Source organism: Balaenoptera borealis, assembly GCF_965194805.1.
Source record: "Balaenoptera borealis genome assembly, chromosome: 2".
NCBI lineage: Eukaryota > Metazoa > Chordata > Mammalia > Artiodactyla > Balaenopteridae > Balaenoptera > Balaenoptera borealis.
Window position 1 is genome coordinate 124,041,094 of NC_138867.1, and position 18,690 is coordinate 124,059,783.

The 18,690-nt window shown below is 40.7% G+C and overlaps 1 protein-coding gene across 6 annotated transcripts in view; it reads right to left on the reverse strand.

Annotated features, from left to right (window-relative positions):
- The window catches only part of PRELID2 (PRELI domain containing 2), a 79,498-nt gene that overhangs the window by 42,925 nt on the left and 17,883 nt on the right, over nucleotides 1-18,690 (reverse strand). The window lies entirely within an intron of this gene.

Sequence of the window (18,690 nt, forward strand, 5' to 3'; positions counted from 1 at the left end):
CACTTCGCCACGCCAGGACACGCGGTCCCTCCCCCCAGCTTACCAGACCCATTTACAGAACGGTGCTTCCTCAGAGACCCAATTCAATTTACAGGGTGCTCCGTCAGTGTTAAGCACTTTTTAGCCTTAACACGAACACACATAATTATACATGCGCTTCTTATATTTTATATATCTGTATTAAATATATATATCTTTACAGGACATGAATTAGGCATATGGTTCCTGGAGTCAGATGGCTTGGACTCACATCTCCTCTCTAACCCGGAATGGGGACCCTCCCACGTAGGCAAGTTCCTGAAGCCCAGTCTCCTCTGTAAAATGGGGTTAATCACACCTACTCAAACTTTGTTCCAAAGGTGAATAAGGTAATATGTGTGAAGCACTCAAGGTAATATGCGTAAGCATTTGATACATGTTAGTTACTCATACTAACACTGGTAGTAATAATGCTATTTACTACTACCATCATTATGATTCCCATTTGCAGAAAGAAGAGCACGGTGTCTGGGAAGTTAAATGCCCACAGTACAAATCCAGCTCCAGTAAACTCCAAAGTATGTCCACTTCACTGGCATCTAGATGGCACTCAATCCCCATAAACTACTTGGCAAGGAGTCCCTCCCTCCCCATGCTGGCATTCAAGGCCCTCGGAGCTCCAGAACCCTCCATCTTTCCAGTCTTCCCTCCCTCCCTGCTATCACATGTCACACACCCAGCACAGCGGCCACAGAGACCAAACACCCTGCTGGTCTCTATAACCTTCACTCCTGAAGCCCTTCCCCTCTGAGCGGCTCTCCTTTAACCCATCCCAGGAACCACTGGGTTGCGGCCTAAATGATTAACCAGGAGCAGGAACAGGGAGTAAGTAAACGGTGGATCTCAGGAGCCTAGCAGCCTAATGCGGGTAAACATTATAGGGCAGGGTGGCTCAGTCTCTTAAAACATAGCATTCATTCTCACAATCTATCTTATTAACAGCCTATCGTGCAGAGAAGCACTGTATTAAGTCTTTTATATACACATTTCAGTTAATTCTCACTATCTATCTTATGAGGTAGATAATATTAACCCCATTTTACAGATGAAAAAACTGAGGTTCAGAGTGGCAAATTTGCTAAGGTCACACAAAAGTAACTGGCATGACCACTTTTTGAATCCACACAGTTAACATCAGCTCCTGTGTCCCTTCCCACAATCCTGCCTCCTAGAAATGTGCCTATTCACATTTGCTTACTGGCAATGTGCTTACTGGCATCCTAAGTAGTGGACAAAGCTTCAAAATACACAAGTCTGTGAACTGGTCCAATTGGAGGCTTGTCTTGGGATATCGGGCCCACCAGCGTGTGTATCCCATTCAGGCTGGCTTCAAGGATGTACGTTCTACGGGGTGGCACAGGGCTCAGCTATCAGAAGGGCTACACACTCAGTTGAATGCTCCACTGTCACCGTTTCAAAATTCTTATCTATTTTTTAACAAGGGACTCTGCATTTTCATTTTGCACTGGCTCCTGCAAATTATGTAGCTGTTCCTGATCCCATTTCAAACATAAGTCTATACAACACTGCCAACTGCCAGGTCTCTGGGAAGTTTTATGAGATGCCTAGGTACACATACTTCAGTTTAGCAATACCTAATAAAAGCCTCAAATACGTGCAAACCCTTGGACCCATAACATCTACCTCTAACAATGGGTTCTGAGCAAAAAATCTTAGATGAGGGCATACACCAGGCTACAAACATATTCATCACAGCGCTATCTATAAGAGCAAATAATGGCAAATAATGCAATGCCCAATAATTAAACACACTGGAATAATTTTATCCAATAAATACATCTGACCAGCCATTTTTAAAAATCATTTTAAAATGACACATTCAATAAGGAAAGACAGTCCCAAATGCAATGTTAAATTGTAAAAGTCAGAATACCATGTACAGTATGATTCCAAGTCTGTAAAAATTCTGCACAATGAGTAAATAAATTGTAGCAACTGCAGTATGCTCCTGCCATGGAATGCTACACAGCAATGGGAAAAGAACAAACTAAACTGCTGATACACACAAGATGAAGCTCCTAGACACAATGCCGAACAAAAAACAACGACAAAAAACTAATACAACAGAATACATACTATACGATTCCATTCCATGTGAAGATCAACAAGAGACAAAACTAATCTATAAAGATGGAGGTCAGAATACTGGTTCCCTCTGGGGTCACTGACTAGAAACAGCACTGACCTGAAAAGGGCATGAATATATTGTTTTTTCTTCTATGTACCTTGTAACTGTCCTACAATGAACATGTAATACTTGTGAAAAAAAGAGGAAACATTATTTTTAAACATGGTAATAAAGAATACTTGGAGCAAGACTCATCCAAACAGGACCTATGTGAGGGCCAGAAGGTTTTCCTACCTTCAGACAAGAGGCTGTTGAGTCTTCCCAGAGCAGAGCAGAGAATAAAACAGAACAAGCTAGGAATTACCACTTAGATTCCTCTCAAGACTACACCCTTCTTGAGGTCAGACACATATGAAATGGAAGAGCCTCCAACTCCAGCACAGAAAACGTCTCAAAATGTAGCTGTGAATTCAAACCAGGAAAACGAACTCAGCTGGTCAATTTTTTTCCCCATCTCTTTGCTTAGCTACCAATACTAGCCTTGATTAAAAAGAGGGCGAACAGCTCCCAGGCATTGACCCGCAACCTGATGGAGGAGGCAGACCCTTACACTGGGAGGACAGCCATCAGGCTCCCGGCTACTGTCCCAGGACCGTTAGGGTTTCTGCATGGCATCGATTCTTGATTGGTAAAACATTCTAGTTTTTAATACCCAAACTTTTTATTTACTAGAGATGGATGGAGGAAGAGAAGGAAAGGGGAGGGAGAAGGGGAGGGGAGGGAGAAGGTAAAAAGGAAAGGAAAAAAAAATAAGAGAAAGAGAGGAAGGAAGGGAGGGAGGGAGGAAGGAAGGGAGGGAAGGAAGGAAGGGGGGAAGGAAGAAAGGGAGGAAGGGAGGGAAGGGGGGAGGGGGGAAGGGAGGGAAGGAAGGAAAGAAGGGAGGGAGGAAGGGAGGGAGAGAGGGAAGGAGGGAGGGAAGGAGGGAAGAGGGGAGAGAGGGAGGGAGGGAGAGAGGGAGGCAGGGAGGAAGGGAGGAAGGAAATTAAACTGGTCTCTCTGCTCCATAAGAGATTCCAGAAGAGTTAATCCAAATTTTGCTAAACTTTTCAGCAGGGTGTTTCTGCCAAGAAGTGTTTACTGTTTGCTGGAGAGTCAGATTATCAACTGGTCATGCTTTATAAGATTAACAGGAACATTGCACAAAACAGAGCTCCAAAAGGGGTGCCAGCTGTATGTCTGCTTTCCACTGTAACCACAGGATACTAACTAGTTATCAAGGGTTCCCAAATCTGGAGGCTCAACAGATTCACCGGGAAAACTTTAAATATACTGACTCCCAGGAGCCAGCCCAAGCCGACAAAACTAGAATCACCACAATGAATCCACACATTTAAACTCCCCCCAACCCTTCACTAATACACAACTGAAAACCAAAGGGCAAAGGAGGATGGGAGAGGAAAAAAAAAAATCAATAGGCATTCACTAATATATTTCAAAAGCTCTTACTTGTAAATGGCACAGAATGCTCTCCTGGCTAAACATCATTGTTTCCAGTTCAATCATCACCTCCATTTTCAATAAAACAGCTTACTCCACTTGTCAAAGTTAGTACCTTTAAGGAAACACGGCACTCTGAAAACAGCATTTATTCACCATTAGTTCCAACGACAACCTACATTATCTAGTGCTTTATACTCCCCAAGTGTAGGGCATTTATTATCTTATTAAATCTTCACACCACTCTGTGAGGGAGCTCAGGCCAGCTTTATCCCTTCTCCCAGAGTCCAACAGCACGTAAGTGACCAAGCAGCAAAAACCAGCAGAGAAGTATCCACATTACTGGGTTCAAGAGTCCCTCTACACCGAATTTCCTACCACATCCTATCAGACCTCCCCAATCTGCATGTGCCCTTTCTGCCGGTCCCCTTTTCAGCCCATAAGAAGCATTATCTGCCATTCATTCAACAAACGGCCATGGAGCCTCCTCTGTGAGCCCAGCACTGTGCCAGATGCAGGGGTGCAACAGGATGGAAGAGCAGAGAAGGCCCTGATTATATGGACACAAATGTATCTTTTGTAGGGCAGTCTTACTGAGTGGAAAATAAGGCTCTTGCCCAGACGCCTGCCATATTTACAGAAAAGGCACTGGTGCTCCGTGTTCTATAACTGGCAGTACGTTCTGCTGATTATCTCCTCACCCACCGGTGCATGGGAAATCAAGGTCAATATAAGCACAGGGCATCCTGTTTGGGGATGAATACAGTGGTTTTTATTCAGGATATTGGATAACAACACCCTCAAGACCTTTATCATCATGATCGAGGCTTAGGAATCATTCCTAAGTAAAGTTGACAAAGCCAGAATATTTTAATACCTCAGTGAAAACAAGCTTGGAGGTCAACTAAAAAGGCTACTGCCAAACGCATGCAAGTCACCAAACTATCAAATTTGCTCCTGGGAAAAAAATACATCAGAGTACGGAAGAAACAAATACACAACAAAAAATGCCCAACAATTAGTCCCTCGAAACATGCAAATTATACTATTTGTGAATCACCAAATGAATACTTGAGACTTGGGATGTTTTAATCCAGAAATTTAAAAATTAAAAATTAAAAATATTATATACCTTATTTAACAGAACAAAGAATATTCATATGAGTCACTTCAATGATAACGAAAACTTACTGAACTAAGAAGAGCTGCTTGTCCTAGTCATTTAATCTGTGTATAAAGTTTGATTTTGGCTTTTTTGTTTCTTTTACTATATTCCAGGTGGGATTTTTTTTGATATCTTATAAAGGTTGAGACAACATAACCAATGTTATTAACACACATTCTACTAGGCTGAACATCTCCAAATCTCAGAAATAAGGTTTGCAAGCCTCAATGGATAAGCAGAAGCTCTTAGACACGGAAAGGTGAAGACATGAGCCATCAAGATGCTCAATGCTGAGTATGGGATTATGGTCTTGTCACTCAAAAGCAAGAGAAACCCAGCTCCGTACCATCATGAACAGCATGAGTCTCCAGTGACAGTGATAACTTAAATCCTGCTTGAAGATAACAGAACAGTTTTTATTTACCACCAAAACACACATAGTTATGGTGAAAGGGCAAAGCCCAAGAAAATACTTTTACAAGATTATTATCTTTTAGAATTACATTACTTGGATACAGTAAATGTTATTAATACCAAATCCAGTGCATATCAATTACATTCCCACATAGTACAATAAAAATCTATTCATTATAAGGAAAAGAACCAGAACTGACAGATAAATGCATTTTAAAGTCTAGAAGCAGGAGGAGCTTCAAGATGGAGGAGTAAGATGTGGAGATCACCTTCCTCTCCACAACTACATCAGAAATACATCTACATGTGGAACAACCCCTATAGAACACCTACGGAACGCTGGCAGAAGACGTCAGACCTCCCAAAAGGCAAGAAACTCCCCACATAACTGGATAGGGCAAAAGAAAAAAGAAAAAACAGAGACAAAAGAATAGGGACGGGACCTGCACCAGTGGGAGGGAGCTGTGAAGGAGGAAAGGTTTCCACACACTAGAAAGCCCCTTCGCGGGCAGAGACTGCGGGTGGCGGAGGGGGGAAGCTTCGGAGCCACAGAGGAGAGCGCAGCGCAAAGCGGAGAGATTCCCGCACAGAGGATCGGTGCTGAGTAGCACTCACCAGCCCGGGAGGCTTGTCTGCTCACCCGCTGGGGCCGGCGGGGGCTGGGAGCTGAGGCTCGGGCTTCGGTCGGATCGCAGGGAGAGCACTGGGGTTGGCTACGTGAACACAGCCTGAAGGGGTTAGTGTGCCACAGCTAGCCCGGAGTGTGCCAGGGAAAAGGTCTGGAGCTGCCGAAGAGGCAAGAGACCACTGTCTCCAGGTGCGAGAGGAGAGGGGATTCAGAGCACCGCCTAAATGAGCTCCAGAGATGGGCATGAGCTGCGGCTATCAGCACAGACACCAGAGGCGGGCATGAGACACTAAGGCTGCTGCTGCAGCCACCAAGAATCCTGTGTGCAAGCACAGGTCACTATCCACACCTCCCCTCCCGGGAGCCTGTGCAGCCCGCCACTGCCAGGGTCAAGTGATCCAGGGACAACTTCCCCGGGAGAACACACGGCGTGCCTCAGGCTGCTGCAACGTCACGCCAGCCTCTACTGCTGCAGGCTCGCCCCACACTCCATACCCCTCCCACCCCCTGGCCTGAGTGAGCCAGAGCCCCGTGATCAGCTACTCCTTTAACCCCATCCTGATGAGCGAAGAACAAACGCCCTCAGGCAACCTACACGCAAAGGTGGGGCCAGATCCAAAGCTGAACCCCAGGAGCTGTGCGAACAAAGAAGAGAAAGGGAAATCTCTCCCAGCAGCCTCAGGAGCAGCGGATTAAATCTCCACAAACAACTTGATGTGCCCTGCATCTGTGGAATACCTGAATACACAATGAATCATCCCAAATTGAGGCAGTGGACTTTGGGAGCAATGATATATATATTTTTTCCCTTTTTCTCTTTTTGTGACTGTGTATGCATATGCTTCTGTGTGTGATTTTGTCTGTATAGCTTTGCTTTTACCATTTGTCCTAGGGTTCTGTCTGTCCGTTTTTTTCCTTTTTTTTCTTTTGGATTTTTTTTTTAGGATAGTTTTTAGCGCTTGTTATCATTGGTGGATTTGTTTTTTGGTTTGGATGCTCTCTTCTTTCTTTCTTTCTTTTTTTTATGACTTTTTAAATTTATTATATTTTTAATAATTATTTTTTATTTAATAACTTTATCTTATTTTATTTTATTTTACTTTTTCTTTCTTTCTTTCTTTTTTTCTCCCTTTTATTCTGAGCCATGAGGCTGACAGGGTCTTGGTGCTCTGGCTGGGCATCAGGCCTGTGCCTCTGAGGTGGGAGAGCCAACTTCAGGACACTGGTCCACCAGAGACCTCCCAGCTCCACGTAATATCAAATGGCGAAAATCTCCCAGAGATCGCCATCTCAACAGCAAGACCCAGCTCCACTCGATGACCAGCAAGCTACAGTGCTGGACACCCTGTGCCAAACAACTAGCAAGACAGGAACACAAAAACACCCATTAGAAGAGAGGCTGCCTAAAAACATAATAAGGTCACAGACACCCCAAAACACACCACCAGACGCAGACCTGCCCACCAGAAAGACAAGATCCAGCCTCATCCACCAAAACACAGGCACCAGTCCCCTCCACCAGGAAGTCTACACAACCCACTGAACCAACCCTAGCCACTGGGGGCAGACACCAAAAACAACGGGAATGACAAACCTGCAGCCTGTGAAAAGGAGAACCCAAACACAGTAAGTTAAGCAAAATGAGAAAACAGAGAAACACACAGCAGATGAAGGAGCAAGGTAAAAACCCATCAGACCAAACAAATGAAGAGGAAATGGGCAGTCTACCTGAAAAAGAATTCAGAATAGTGATGGTAAAGATGATCCAAAATCTTGGAAATAGAATGGAGAAAATTTAAGAAACGTTTAACAAGGACCTTGAAAAACTAAAGAGCAAACAAACAATGATGAACGACACAGTAAATGAACTTAAAAATTCTCTAGAAGGGATCAATACCAGAATAACTGAGGCAGGAGAATGGATAAGTGACCTGGAGGATAAAATAGTGGAAATAACTACTGCAGAGCAGAATAAAGAAAAAAGAATGAAAGGAATTGAGGACAGTCTCAGAGATATTTGGGACAACATTAAATGCACCAAGATTCAAATTACAGGGGTCCCAGAAGAAGAAAAGAAAAAGAAAGGGACTGAGAAAATATTTGAAGAGAGTATAGTTGAAAACTTCCCTAATACGGGTAAGGAAATAGTCAATCAAGTCCAGGAAGCACAGAGAGTCCCATACAGGATAAATCCAAGGAGAAACATGCCAAGACACATTAATCAAACTAACAAAAATTAAATACAAAGAAAAAGTATTAAAAGCAGCAAGGGAAAAACAGCAAATAACATACAAGGGAATCCCCATAAGGTTAACAGCAGGTCTTTCAGCAGAAACTCTGCAAGCCAGAAGGGAGTGGCAGGACATATTTAAAGTGATGAAAGGGAAGAACCTACAATCAAGATTACTCTACCCAGCAAGGATCTCATTCAGATTTGACGGAGAAATTAAAAGCTTTACAGACAAGCAAAAGCTAAGAGAATTCAGCACCACCAAACCAGCTTTATAACAAATGCTAAAGGAACTTCTCTAGGCAGGAAACACAAGAGAAGGAAAAGACCTACAATAACAAACACAAAACAATTAAGTAAATGGCAGTAGGAACATAAATATCGATAATTACCTTAAATGTAAATGGATGAAATGCTCCGACCGAAAGACATAGACTGGCTGAATGGATACAGAAACCAGACCTGTATATATGCTGTATACAAGAGACCCACTTCAGACCTAGGGACACATACAGACTGAAAGTGAGGGGATGGAAAAAGATATTCCACGCAAATGGAAATCAAAAGAAAGCTGGAGTAGCAATTCTCATATCAGACAAATAGACTTTAAAACAAAGACTATACAAGAGACAAAGAAGGACACTACATAATGATCAAGGGATCAATCCAAGAATCAAGAAGAAGATATAACAATTGTAAATATTTATGCACCCAACACAGGAGCACCTCAGTACATAAGGCAAATGCTAACAGCCATAAAAGGGGAAATCAACAGTAACACGAGGCAGAAATCGACAGTAACACAATCATAGTAGGGGACTTTAACACCCCACTTTCACCAATGGACAGACCACAAGCTTTAAATGATACATTAAACAAGATGGACTTAATTGATATTTATAGGACATTCCATCCAAAAACAACAGAATACAGTTTCTTCTCAAGTGCTCATGGAACATTCTCCAGGATAGATCATATTTGGGTGACAAATCAAGCCTTGGCAAATTTAAGAAAACTGAAATCATATCATATCAAGTATCCTTTCCAACCACAATGCTATGACACTAGATATCAATCACAGGAAAAAATCTGTAAAAAATACAAACACATGGAGGCTAAACAATATACTACTTAATAACCAAGAGATCACTGCAGAAATCCAAGAGGAAATCAAAAAATACCTAGAAACAAATGACAACGAAAACACGACGACCCAAAACTGATGGGATGCAGCAAAAGCAGTTCTAAGAGGGAAGTTTATAGCAATATAATCCTACCTTAAGAAACAAGAAACATCTCAAATAAACAATCTAACTTTACACCTAAAACAAAAAGAAGAACAAAAAAACCCAAAGTTAGCAGAAGGAAGAAATCATAAAGATCAGATCAGAAATAAATGAAAAAGAAATGAAGGAAACGAGAGCAAAGATCAATAAAACTAAAAGCTGGTTCTTTAAGAAGATAAACAAAATTGATAAACCATTAGCCTGACTCATCAAGAAAAAAAGGGAGAAGACTCAAATCAACAGAATTAGAAATGAAACAGAAGTAACAACTGACACTGCAGAAATACAAAGGATCGTGAGAGATTACTACAAGTAACTATATGCCAGTAAAATGGACATCCTGGAAGAAATGGACAAATTCTTAAAAAGTACAACCTTCCAAGACTGAACCAGGAAGAAACAGAAAATATAAACAAACCAATCACAAGCACTGAAATTGAAACTGTGATTAAAAACCTTCCAACAAACAAAAGCCCAGGACCAGATGGCTTCACAGGTGAATTCTATCAAACATTTAGAGAGGAGCTAACACCTATCCTTCTCAAACACTTCCAAAATATAGCAGAGGGAGGAACACTCCCAAACTCATTCTATGAGGCCGCCATCACCCTGATATCAAAACCAGACAAAGATGTCACAAAGAAAGAAAACTACAGGTCAATATCACTGATGAACATAAATGCAAAAATCCTCAACAAAATACTAGCAAACAGAATCCAAACAGCACATTAAAAGGATCATACACCATGATCAAGTGGGGTTTATCCCAGGAATGCAAGGATTCTTCAAAATATGCAAATCAATCAATGTGATACACCATATTAACAAATTGAAGAATAAAAACCATATGATCATCTCAGTAGATGCAGAAAAAGCTTTTGACAAAATTCAAAACCCATTTATGATAAAAACCCTCCAGAAAGTAGGGACAGAGAGAACTTACCTCAAAATAATAAAGGCCATATATGACAAACCCACAGCGAACATCGTCCTCAATAGTGAAAAACTGAAACCATTTCCACTAAGATCAGGAACAAGACAAGGTTGCCCACTCTCACCACTATTATTTAACATAGTTTTGGAAGTTTTAGCCACAGCAATCAGAGAAGAAAAAGAAATAAAAGGAACCCAAATCGGAAAAGAAGAAGTAAAGCTGTCACTGTTTGCAGATGACAGGATACTATGCATAGAGAATCCTAAAGACGCTACCAGAAAACTACTAGAGCTAATCAATGAATTTGGTAAAGTTGCAGGATACAAAATTACTGCACAGAAATCCCTCGCATTTCTTTATACTAATGATAAAAAATGTGAAAGTGAAATTACGGAAACACTCCCATTTACCATTGCAACAAAAAGAATAAAATACCTAGGAATAAACCTACCTAAGGAGACAAAAGACCTGTATGCAGAAAAGTATAAGACACTGATGAAAGAAATGAAAGATGATAAAAACAGATGGAGAGATATACCATGTTCTCGGATTGGAAGAATCAACATTGTGAAAATGACTATACCACCCAAAGCAATCTACAGATTCAATGCAATCCCTATCAAACTACCAATGGCATTTTTCACAGAACTAGAACAAAAAATTTCACAGTTTGTATGGAAACACAAAAGACCCCGAATAGCCAAAGCAATCTTGAGAAAGAAAAACAGAGCTGGAGGAATCAGGCTCCCTGACTTCAGACAATACTACAAAGCTACAGTAATCAAGACAGTATGGTACTGGCACAAAAACAGAAATACAGATCAATGGAACAGGATAGAAAGCCCAGAGGTAAACCTGCACACATATGGTCACCTTATTTTTGATAAAGGAAGCAAGAATATACAATGGAGAACAGACAGCCTCTTCAATAAGTGGTGCTGGGATAACTGGACAACTACATGTAAAAGAATGAAATTAGAACACTCCCTAATGCCATACACAAAAATAAACTCAAAATGAATTAAAGACCTAAATGTAAGGCCAGACACTGTAAAAGTCTTAGAGGAAAACATAGGAGAACACTCTATGACATAAATCACAGCAAGATCCTTTTTGACCCACCTCCTAGAGAAATGGAAATAAAAGCAAAAATAAACAAATGGGACCTAGTGAAACTTAAAAACTTTTGCACAGCAAAGGAAACCATAAACAAGATGAAAAGACAACCCTCAGAATGGGAGAAGCTATTTGCAAATGAAGCAACTGACAAAGGATTAATCTCCAAAATTTATAAGCAGCTCATGCAGCTCAATATCAAAAAAACAAAAAACCCAATCCATCAATGAGCAGAAGACCTAAATAGACATTTCTCCAAATAAGATATACAGATTGCCAACTAACACATGAAAGAATGCTCAACATCATCAGTCATTAGAGAAATGCAAATCAAAACTACAATGAGATATCATCTCACACCGGTCAGAATGGCCATCATCAAAAAATCTACAAACAATAAATGCTGGAGAGGGTGTGGAGAAAAGGGAACCCTCTTGAACTGTTGGTGGGAATGTAAATTGATACAGCCACTATGGAGAACAGTATGGAGGTTCCTTAAAAAACTAAAATAGAACTACCATACCACCCAGCAATCCCACTACTGGGCATATACCCTGAGAAAACCATAATTCAAAAAGAGTCATGTACCACAATGTTCACTGCAGCTCTGTTTACAATAGCCAGGACATGGAAGCAACCTAAGTGTCCATCGACAGATGAATGGATAAAGAAGATGTGGCACATATATACAATGGAATATTACTCAGCCATAAAAGAAACGAAATTGAGTTATTTGTAGTGAGGTGGATGGACCTAGAATCTGTCATACAGAGTGAAGAAAGTCAGAAAGAGAAAAACAAATACCGTATGCTAACACATATATATGCAATCTAAAAAAAAAAAAAAAGTGGTCATGAAGAAACTAGGGGCAGGATGGGAATAAAGACACAGACCTACTAGAGAATGGACTTGAGGACACAGGGAGGGGCACGGGTAAGCTGGGATGAAGTGAAAGAGTGACACGGACATATATACACTACCAAATGTAAAATAGATAGCTAGTGGGAAGCAGCCACATAGCACAGGGAGATCAGCTCAGTGCTTTGTGACCACCTAGAGGGGTGGGATAGGGAGGGTGGGAGGGAGAGAGACGCAAGAGGGAAGAGATATGGGGATATATGTATATGTATAGCTGATTCACTTTGTTATAAAGCAGAAACTAACACCCATTGTAAAGCAATTATACTCCAATAAAGATGTTACAAAATTTTAAAAAATTAAAAAGTCTAGAAGCAAACACAAAAGAGTAAGAAATTAATAAGCTTATCTTGGACTGTAATGTTTCAGAGGGCAGAAATCATGACTTTTCATTCTGAAAAATGTAAAATAGTGCACTCCTTTCCCCACTTCCAAGAGTAAATGCCTGTATCCTACTCTACATAATAAGCAAAGCACAGGACTTCCCTTGCAGTCCAGTGGTTAAGACTCAGTGCTCCCAATGCAGGGGACCGGGATTCAATCCCTGGTCGGAAAGATCCCACAGGCCACGTGGCACAGCCAAATAAATAAATAAATAAATATAAATAAAGCACATTCCCATGAGAGCTGACTTCCGATTTTTTATTTCAGATTAAAATTCATTTTTCTATTCTCTGATTTGTCCCAAGTGTCCCAAGGCCAAGCTGTGCATCGCCCCCCAGCATCTCTGACTCTGGAAACCCAGTCAGTTCCTCAGAGCACTGCGCATGACAGTCCTGGGTCTACAGCAGCCGTGGTCATAGCAGGAGCCAAGAAGAGAACCCCAAATCTGGGAGAATTCAGTCCAAGCCAAATGCTTGCACTGACCCCTGCATGCTATGCTCTCCAGCGCTTCAATCTCGCTCTGGAACTAAAAGAGAAGTGTTCCTACTCCCATGACTCTCGAACTGAGGAGCTCATACCCCCAGAGATGGTGAACCAGGGGAATGCAAAATCACGACGTGGAACATCTCCCTGCAGCGTAATGGAAATAACCATAAACACTGTTTCTGTATTAAAATAGTACATGCTTAGGATTAGAATCAAAAGTCATGTGAATTTTTAAGAAGATGAGGATAACAACAATAAAAGTCACGATGTTGAGCACTAACATTTACTGACCACTACGGGCAGGTGCTGCTCGAAGCTCTCTGCGTGTACGAACTCATTTGATTCCCACAACAGCCCTCCAAGGTAGGGATATCATCCCCATCACACAGATGAGCACACTGAGGCTTAGAGAAGAGAAATAAATTGTGCAAGGGCACATAATTTTAGTTTCAGAGGTGGTTTCTAACCCCAGAATCTAGTCAGTTACTGTGACACAGGACAGGAGAGACCCTGCACAGGCCTGGAGGAGCCAGGCTGGCTGTGGAATGAAGTAGATCTGTGTTTTGGACAAACGAGTCAGGTATGGAAAGACAAGAGACTGTGAGGCTGCCTTAGTTCCTGGTTCCTGTCCCTTGGGAGGCCCAATGACTGGTGGTACAGAGATATCCCTGTATTCACTTGCTGTAGTAAGTGTTTATCACTTCCAAAGCATAACAAAGACAATGGGAAGGGGAAAACCAGTGTGCAGTGGTCCTTCTTACTATACTCTAGGGGTGTTCGTGTCCAGGTGCCCATCCCTCTCCCATGCAGCCCATGTGTTTCAGAGGGAAGGGATCCCACCCCAGCTCTACGGGCAGATCCTGACTGGTGAGGGCCAGTCAGCCGGTATCAGCCTCTGATCACTCTTACTGGTTCACGAGGGAGCAGGTGATCGAGGCTGACTCAAAGAGATTCAGGGAGAGGCCTTTTCCCTCTTGGTTGGGATGGGTTCTCTCACTCTCACAGGTCTCTTTCCCTCACTAAATGAGGACAAAGATGCATGCTACCCTAGTTGCTGCTGGCAGCCATGAGTTAAACAAACTTGAAAAAAAAAATTGGATACACAGGGAAAGGTGGAGCCAAAAGAAGAACAACTATGAAACTGTACCCCACTTGGTTATGAGATAATAGAGCTCCTTACTAAGAGGAAGGACAGTGTCATTGCCAGCAGCATAGATTCTGGAGCCATACCACCTGGGGTTTGAATCTGACTCTGACACTTACTGGCCATCTTAGCTAGTATAAGTTACTTAACTTCTCTAAGCCTCAAGTTGTAAAATGGGTATACTAATAGTTCCAACCTCATAGGGTTGCTATGAGAATTAAATGAATTTATATATATAAACTCATATATACACAAATACATACATATATCAAGCACTTAGAACAGAGCCTGGCACAGAGTAAACGTATATAAGTGATGGCTGGAATCACCTGAGTCAGGGTGTCTGTAATTTGCTGTGGAAGGCGGCCTGATGGGTATAGGAGAAGGGACAGAACAGGCATAGGAGGACGTCTCTGAGGCATGGAGTGCCAAGCTGCACTCTGGAAAAATCGAGATGAGTGCGAAACATCACATCACTCTAGCTTCTGAAAAGGATGTAAACTCCATTCCATAAAAACTGCAGGGAAAAAATGTCCAATGAAGTTAATAAAGGAAGAAAGCATATTAGAAATACCCAATTGTGTGATACACAGACAGAGGAAGACCAAAGGAGCTCTTGCCCAAGAAGGTGCCGCAACTGCAGAGACATCAGCAGAAAGCCATAACTGGATCTATGTAAAGAGATACAGGTCAAGGCTTGGCCAGATTCTACGGGAAACCCATTTCAGGCCATCTCTGAACTGAGCCGACAGGCCACGCACAGGGACAGAATGACATCTGGTTTCCCGTCACACATCCGCACCTGCTAACCAACACACAGCTTGAAGGTCTAATTTTAGACTCAGCAGCCGTGACAGCATTTTTTTTTTTCTTTAAAAAAAGATGGTCCATATTTCATCTTCTGGGTGCAGTGGATAGCCCTTACTCTCACATTCCCTGCAAAGGACGGGAATGGAAATAATAACGGGTCCTTTCTTTCATGTCCCCCCAAGATTACCCACTCATTTAGAATGTCTGCCTAAAATGCCTTTCTAAATCCATGTCAAGACCTAAGAAAACGTAAGTTTCCCAGAGCCTGAATCACAGCTGTCATTACATCATCCCCTGCTCAGAAACCTTTGTGTAACTGCTTGTTGCCAGAAGAACAAAACCCATTCTCCATAACCTGGAATCCAAAGCAACCTACAGTTTGAGATTAAGTCCATCCTTTAAAAATGTCCATATTCCTGCCTCACCACTTTGCTCAAGGTGGGGTCACATATTGGCTGGGCAACTTAGTGACCATCTCTCTTTGGGTAAGTTATCTAACCTTAGCTTCAAAACACCTCAGGTGAAGGATCTAGCTTTGACCTTGACATAATAGGAGTCAATAAATACTGGCCTGCTGTGTCAATCATTAATAAGAGAGTGTTTTGCAGAGGACAAGAACATAACAAACCAAAGAAAGGAAAAGGTGTAGTTGGTCAAACTCTTTTACAGAGGAATCTGGTAATATGTATCAAAATATAAAATGCACAAAACCTTTGAATTGGCCCAGAAATCCCACCTGTCCCATCTACCTTAAAAGGTCATTGAATAAGTGAGGAAATATGTAATCATAGGGATTTCATCACAGCATTGTTTATAATAGCGAAAAATTCAGAAACAATCTAAATGCCATTAGGATTGGATCAAGAAAATTATGTAAACAGGCACTATTGTTAGATGATGAAAACTGCTTCTTTTTTCCCTGAATTTAGTGTTTTTTACAAGATACATGTAACATTTTTTCCAAAATCAGAATGACTATTTAAAAAATAATTTTTAAAAACACACAATGGAAAAAGGTCCTGCAGGAAGTTTTCCTGGATTCTCCAGGACAGTTATTATTTTACAAAGAACTGATGAAGGTTTAGTACTGCTTTTCAGACCAGCCGACAGCCCAGATAGCTGATAAAATGAGGCTGAAATGAGGCATATGAAACGAAAGACTTCTGTGTTTTTTGCATAAAATCAGCCAATTCTGTCCTTTTACTACTTCTACAAAAAAAGGGGAAAAAAAAGCTCTATTCTTTACCCACAACTTTTATAGTTAATCCCAAACATCTATGTTCTATGTGAAGCTCTTGACATGAGGGAGACTAAGAAAAAAAAAGCTAGTGGGTGGTTCAGAGCAAGCCCACCTCAGACGCTAATAAGACTTGGCATTCATACTCACCCAGTGTGCTGCTGGAGCATTCTAGAATTATCACTATAGGACCAAAATTATGGGGAGCAGAAATGATTTGAACAAGTGATGGGGCTTCAGATGGATTTTAGATTTCTGATTTTTAGTTATTTGGGTTTGAGGGCTTTATTTCCCTTAAAATGACAGGTAAATAAAAATCTCAAACCATATAGAACAGAAAAACATACAGTCAATTATCCTCTGAAATCATAGTTCACAGCAATAATCACTATTAACATGTGGTACTTGTTATAGTTTGCTTTTGTTTGTAAACCTATTTCAAAGGAATTAATCATTTCTCACCCATTATACCGGCAAACATTAAAAAGTATGTTAATAGTAAGTCCTGGCAATATTGTAGGAAATGAGCTTTCATGTGCTGCTGATGAGAGTGTAAATTAACTTATTAATATATTGGTGACAGAATCTGTATAAACTTAAAATATGCATGTCCTGAGAACCAGCCACATAACTTTCTTTTATTGAGGAATAATTCATATTCCATGAAATTCACCCCTTTAAGGTATACAGTTCAGTGGTTTTAGTATTTTCAGAGGTGTGCAACCATCAACACTAGTTCCAGGATATCTTCATCACCCCAAAGAGAAATTCCATACCCATCATCAGTTCACTCCCTCTTCTCCTGTCCTCCTTGCCCATGGCAACCACTAATCTACTTTCTGTCCCTATGGATCTGCCTGTTACGGACATTTCAAATCAACTGACTCAAACAATATATGGCCTTTTGTAACTGGCTTCTTTCACTGAAAACAGTGTGTTCAAGCTTCATCCATGTTGTAACATGAATCACTACTCCATTTCTTTTTATGGCTGAATAATATTCCACTGTATGGATATACCGCATTTGGTTATATATTCATCAGATGAAGGACATTTGGCTTGTTTCCACATTCTGCCTATTACGAATAATGGGGCTATGAACATTGCTGCAAATTTTTGTGGATTTTTTCAATACAACATAGAATTGCTGGGTCAAGTGGTAACTCTACATTTAACTATTTGAGGCACTGAAAAACCGTTTTCCACAGCAGCTGCACCATTTACATTCCCACCAGCAGTGTGCAAGGGTTCCAATTTCTCCACATCCTTTCCAACACTTGTTACTGTGTCTCTTTTTTATTATAGCCATCCTAGCAGGTTTGAAGTGGTATCTCAATGTGGTTTTAATTTGCATTTTCCTAAAGATGTTGAGCATCTTTTCATGTTCTTATTGGTCATCTGTATACCTTTTTGGATAAATATCTACTCAAATGCCTTGCCCATTTATTAATTGGGCTGTCTTTTTATTACTGAGTTGTAACAGTCCTTTATATATGCTGGATACTAAACCTTTATCAGATATACAGTTTGCAAATATTTTCTCCCATTTGTTGGGCTGTCTTTTCACCTTCTTGATAGTGTCCTTTGAAGCACCAAAGTTTTTCATTTTGATGAAGTCAATTTTACCTATTTTTCTCTTTTGTTGCTTGGGCTTTTGGTGTCATATCTAAGAAACTACCGACTAATCCAAGATCACATAGATTTACACCTATGCTTTTTCCTAAGAGTTTTATAGTCTTAACTCTTTCATTTAGTTCTTTGATCCATTTTGAGTTAATTTTGTATTTGGTGTGAGATAGAGGTCCATTTTCGTTCTTTTGAATGTGGATATCCAGTTGTGCCAGCACCATTTGTTGAAAAGAATACTCTTTCCTCATGGAATTATCTTGGCATACAGCTCTTTAAAATCTACATGAAGCGTTCTGTAGCTTGATTGTGGCAATGGTTACACAACTGTATATGTGTGTGTTTGCCAAAACTCACTGAATTGTACACTAAGAAGAATAAATTTTGTATGTAAATAATAACTCAATAAACCTGACAATTAAAAATTCTCCTTTAACATAATACTGTATGTCAACTATATTTCAATAATAAAATCAATTCTCCTTTAGAGAAACATTCACATATAGAATACACAAGGATCGTATGCTTCACAAATATTACAGTACTGCTTATATCTAAGAGTAACTAGAAACCATCTGAACATCTATCCAAAAAGAAAAAAAGCTAAATAGAATGTAGTATAATGATAGGATTGAACACTATGCAGCAGTTCAAAGGAATAAACTAGATTTTATGGACATCAAATGG